The following is a 5,000-nucleotide window of genomic DNA, read 5'->3' on the forward strand; positions in this document are numbered from 1 at the left end:
CCTAAGGCGGGTTAGGGCTCGGTCGCCTCGCCGTGGGGGGTTCTAGTCTGGGCGGAAGAATGTTACGGACGGTTCCCGTCCGCCGACTGCTCAGGCGGAAAGGCGGGCCCCAGTATTTGGTTCCGTGGGAGTCAGAGTACTGATGGATGGATGGCTGGATGGATGGATGGATGGATGGTAGAAGCTCCGGTTCGAGCAGGTGAGTGGATCCGTAGGTGAGTATCCGATTACGGTCAGCGCTTCTGTGGAGGGGGCGGATGGTCCGTGACCGGGCCGGACCGGGGTCTCCAGGGACCCTCCGGTCCGCTGTGCCTTCTCTGGACCGCCCACGCCTCGCTTTCTGGATCGTGACTCTACCAGGGGCGAAAAAACACACTCAGAACCTCAACAGCAGCTCTGACACTTAGAGCAAAATGGGAGGTGGGAAAAAAAAAGCTTAATATTGCTTGCCCTCCCAGGGCCACGAAAAAAAAACTTTAAAGATCGCTGTCTACCAGGGGCACGAAGCCCAGGGGGGGCGCATTGGTCGGTGTAGTCCGCGGAGGGGTGCTTAAGTGTGGGTACAAGGGACCGAGAGGTGCGTGTGGTTGTTTGTGGGTCTCCATGCGTTTGTGGGAGCTCGTTTGAAATGTGTGGCCGGGCAGCTTGGCTCTGTGTGGGCTTGAGATGTGAGTTTGTGCCCTGTGGGGCTCTGAAATTGCACAAAGACCTCCGGAGGTTTGCAGGGCACGTTTCCATGACTGGTTGCCGTTTTAAAGCTGCATTCCGGGCGTATTGGCTGGTGAGAGTGGCCCACGGAGGTTTCATCCGCTGTCCTTTGGCTCCATCTTGTGGGCGAAAAAAAGTACTGCGCCTTGCGGGTTTCAGTGCTTTGTTTTGGGCGTATTGGTGTAATTTTGTCCCCCCTGGAGCTCCGGGGCGGGATTTTTGACAGAATAAGGATTCCTGGAGGTGTGCAGGTGAGTGTTTGTGCTGAATGAGGCCTGCTTGTGGCTTCCTTGAGTGGGCATGCACTAAAGAAATCTCCCCCCAGCTGGTTGTCAGTGTGATTTTTGACAGAATAAGGATTCCTGGATGTCTGCAGGGGTCAGGTTTGAATATTCCAGCCTCTTTCCAGGCACTATTTTCAGGGTAAATATTAATTGTGGTGGCCTCTGACCTCCAGGCCTGGTTCTCAGTGTGATTTTTAACAAAATAAGGATTCCTGGATGTCTGCAGGGGTCAGGTTTGATTTTTCCAGCCCCTTTCCATGCACTATTTTCAGGGTATATATTAATTGTGGTGGCCTCTGACCTCCAGGCCTGGTTCCAAGTGTGATTTTTAACAGAATAAGGATTCCTGGATGTCTGCAGGGGTCAGGTTTGATTTTTCCAGCCCCTTTCCATGCACTATTTTCAGGGTATATATTAATTGTGGTGGCCTCTGACCTCCAGGCCTGGTTCCAAGTGTGATTTTTAACAGAATAAGGATTCCTGGATGTCTGCAGGGGTCAGGTTTGATTTTTCCAGCCCCTTTCCATGCACTATTTTCAGGGTATGTATTAATTGTGGTGGCCTCTGACCTCCAGGCCTGGTTGTCAGTGTGATTTTTGACAGAATAAGCATTCCTGGAGGTCTGCAGGGGTCAGGTTTGAATCTTCCAGCCTCTTTCCAGGCACTATTTTCAGGGTAAATGTCAAGTGTGGTGGCCTCTGACCTCCAGGCCTGGTTGTCAGTGTGATTTTTGACAGAATAAGCATTCCTGGAGGTCTGCAGGGGTCAAGTTTGAATCTTCCAGCCTCTTTCCAGGCACTATTTTCAGGGTAAATGTCAAGTGTGGTGGCCTCTGACCTCCAGGCCTGGTTGTCAGTGTGATTTTTGACAGAATAAGCATTCCTGGAGGTCTGCAGGGGTCAAGTTTGAATCTTCCAGCCTCTTTCCAGGCACTATTTTCAGGGTAAATGTCAAGTGTGGTGGCCTCTGACCTCCAGGCCTGGTTGTCAGTGTGATTTTTGACAGAATAAGCATTCCTGGAGGTCTGCAGGGGTCAAGTTTGAATCTTCCAGCCTCTTTCCAGGCACTATTTTCAGGGTAAATGTCAAGTGTGGTGGCCTCTGACCTCCAGGCCTGGTTGTCAGTGTGATTTTTGACAGAATAAGGATTCCTGGATGTCTGCAGGGGTCAAGTTTGAATCTTCCAGCCTCTTTCCAGGCACTATTTTCAGGGTATTTATTGATTTAAGCTCCCGGTCTGGCGGTCTGTGGCTCCATCTTGTGGGCGAAAAAAATTACTGCGCCTTGCGGGTTTCAGTGCTCTGTTTTGGGCGTATTAATTTAATTTTGTCCCCTTTGGAGCTCCGGGGCCGGATTTTTAACAGAATAAGGATTCCTGGATGTCTCCAGGGTCGGGTTTGATTTATCCAGCCCCTTTCCATGCCCTGTTTTCCGGTATTAATTAATGAAAGCCCCTCTGACCTCCAGGCCTGGTTGTACGGGTGATTTTTAACAGAATAAGGATTCCTGGATGTCTCCAGGGGTCGGGTTTGATTTATCCAGCCCCTTTCCATGCCCTGTTTTCCGGTATTAATTAATGAAAGCCCCTTTGACCTCCAGGCCTGGTTGTACGGGTGATTTTTAACAGAATAAGGATTCCTGGATGTCTCCAGGGTCGGGTTTGATTTATCCAGCCCCTTTCCATGCCCTGTTTTCCGGTATTAATTAATGAAAGCCCCTTTGACCTCCAGGCCTGGTTGTACGGGTGATTTTTAACAGAATAAGGATTCCTGGATGTCTCCAGGGTCGGGTTTGATTTATCCAGCCCCTTTCCATGCCCTGTTTTCCGGTATTAATTAATGAAAGCCCCTTTGACCTCCAGGCCTGGTTGTACGGTGATTTTTAACAGAATAAGGATTCCTGGATGTCTCCAGGGGTCGGGTTTGATTTATCCAGCCCCTTTCCATGCCCTGTTTTCCGGGTATTAATTAATGAAAGCCCCCTTTGACCTCCAGGCCTGGTTGTACGGGTGATTTTTAACAGAATAAGGATTCCTGGATGTGTCAAGGGGTCATATTAGATTTTTCTAGCCTCATTCCAGGCACTATTTTCCGGGTATTTATTAATTTTTTCTGAATTTAAGCTCCCGGTCTGGTTATCTGTGGCTCCATCTTGTGGACGGAGAAAAGCACTGCTCCCAGCCGCCGTGACAGCGCTTTATTTCGGGCTTGCTTAATTAATTGCGGGTCTCTGTGTGTGATTTTTAACAGAATAATGATTCCTGGAAGTCTTTAGGGGTCAGGTTTGATTTTTCCAGCCCCTTTCCATGCGCTGTTTTCAGGGTATTAATTAATTGCTGCAGCCCTTCACTTGCAGGCCTGGTTCTATGGTTGAATTTCTACAGAATAGCAAAGTGTGGAGGCCTCCAGGGGTCGAATTTGATTCAAAAATGCATTTCCCCCGGGAAACCTATATATTGCCGGAAAGCTTAGACCGTGAGCAGTGTGCCGGTGCCGTTCGTTGCGCTGTGCGGTGTTCACGGGACGCGGGAGTAGCGGATACGGGATTGCCGGTGTTTCCGGACATTTTCGATCTCCATAAAAGTGTTTAAAAATGCATTCCCCCCGGGAAACCTATATATCCCCGGAAAGCTCGGACCTGAGGAGTAGCCTGGTGCCGTTCTTTCCGCTCGGGGACGCTCGCAGGCCGAATTAAAAATCTAAAACCGTATTTCCTTAAAACGGTTAAAATCCGCTTTCCCGGCGTCCAGCGGAGCTAAAAATAGGATCAATAAAGCCAGAAAAATGCGCTGATCACGGCAAAATTATCCCCGCGGTTCCCGGACGAACTTGAATTCTCGGACCTCCGGAGGGGGTCCACGCAGCTCAGAACGAGTCCGCAGCGGCTCGGGGTCCGGATGCGATATTCCGCGAGGCTCCGCTGATTTTTCGAGTTGCATAAATTTATTTAAAAATGCGTTTCCCCCGGGAAAGCTATATATTGCCGAAAAGCTTAGGCCCGAGGAGTAAGCCGGCGGTCGTTTCCGCCGGGGACGCCGCAGGGGCAGGAAAATCCCGGAAGTGTCCCGCCCAGAACCGCGTCCGAAAACGGTCGAAAATGCAGGTTTATCGGTCAAAATCGACCATGCTCCGATAGCCTGCGATCCAGCGAGCAGCCCCGTGCAGTTGAAACATTTTTAAGCCGTCACAGAAGCCGAGAAGGCTGGAAGTCCCGCGAGTTTTCTGCAGCAGCGTCGCGCCGCTCACCCGCGGACCAATAGGATTTCGGATATGTAAAAAAAAATCCCACCGGCAGGATTGTAGGGAGAGTTCAGAAAGAGGATGAGCGAAAATGACAAAGTCCTTCGACACTTTGCCATTTTTCGTACTTCCAGGGTCTCTATTATGACTCTTTATCAGCGCTTCAACGGCCTTTTCCAGCATTTTCGCCGCTTTTCCCGGAATCTCGGCACGGTTCTCTGCTTCGCCGGGAAGAAAGTGACGGGCTCTGGCCGATCCGTGCGCCTTCCCGCCCTTCTGAAGGGACGAGGGGTGCCCTGGTTCTGTTTTGAGCTCCGTGGATGCGCGGAAGCCAGAGGAAGACGGGCCGGTCTCAGGCCGACGAGGGCGCACTGTGAGCGGCTTCCATCGCCGCGTGCCCCCTGGAGGTCTGAGCCCGACGCCTGCCTCTGTACAAGCACCAAACTAGCACCCTGACCGATCAGCACTGTGGCCCGCCATGGATGGCCCCCTTCGCCCCGACACTCTGTGTTGGCGCTCGATGGACGGTTCATCCAGCTTTGCGCTCGCTTCCAGGCCCGGGCGCACGTGGCGTTCCAGGACCTCTCCGAGGGCCTGCTCAACGCCCCCGCCGGGTCGAACTCGGCAGCGAGACCGAGACGCCTGCCTTCCTAGCGGTCATCCACCGCAGCACGGCAAAGCTCGGGGCCGGCCAGGTCAGAGTGCCTGGCTCCCGCCCCATGAAGCGCCGCCGCTGTGGATGTCACGCTTTTTCTCATGCCCTTGTGATC

Source organism: Gambusia affinis, linkage group LG16, assembly GCF_019740435.1.
Source record: "Gambusia affinis linkage group LG16, SWU_Gaff_1.0, whole genome shotgun sequence".
Lineage (NCBI taxonomy): Eukaryota > Metazoa > Chordata > Actinopteri > Cyprinodontiformes > Poeciliidae > Gambusia > Gambusia affinis.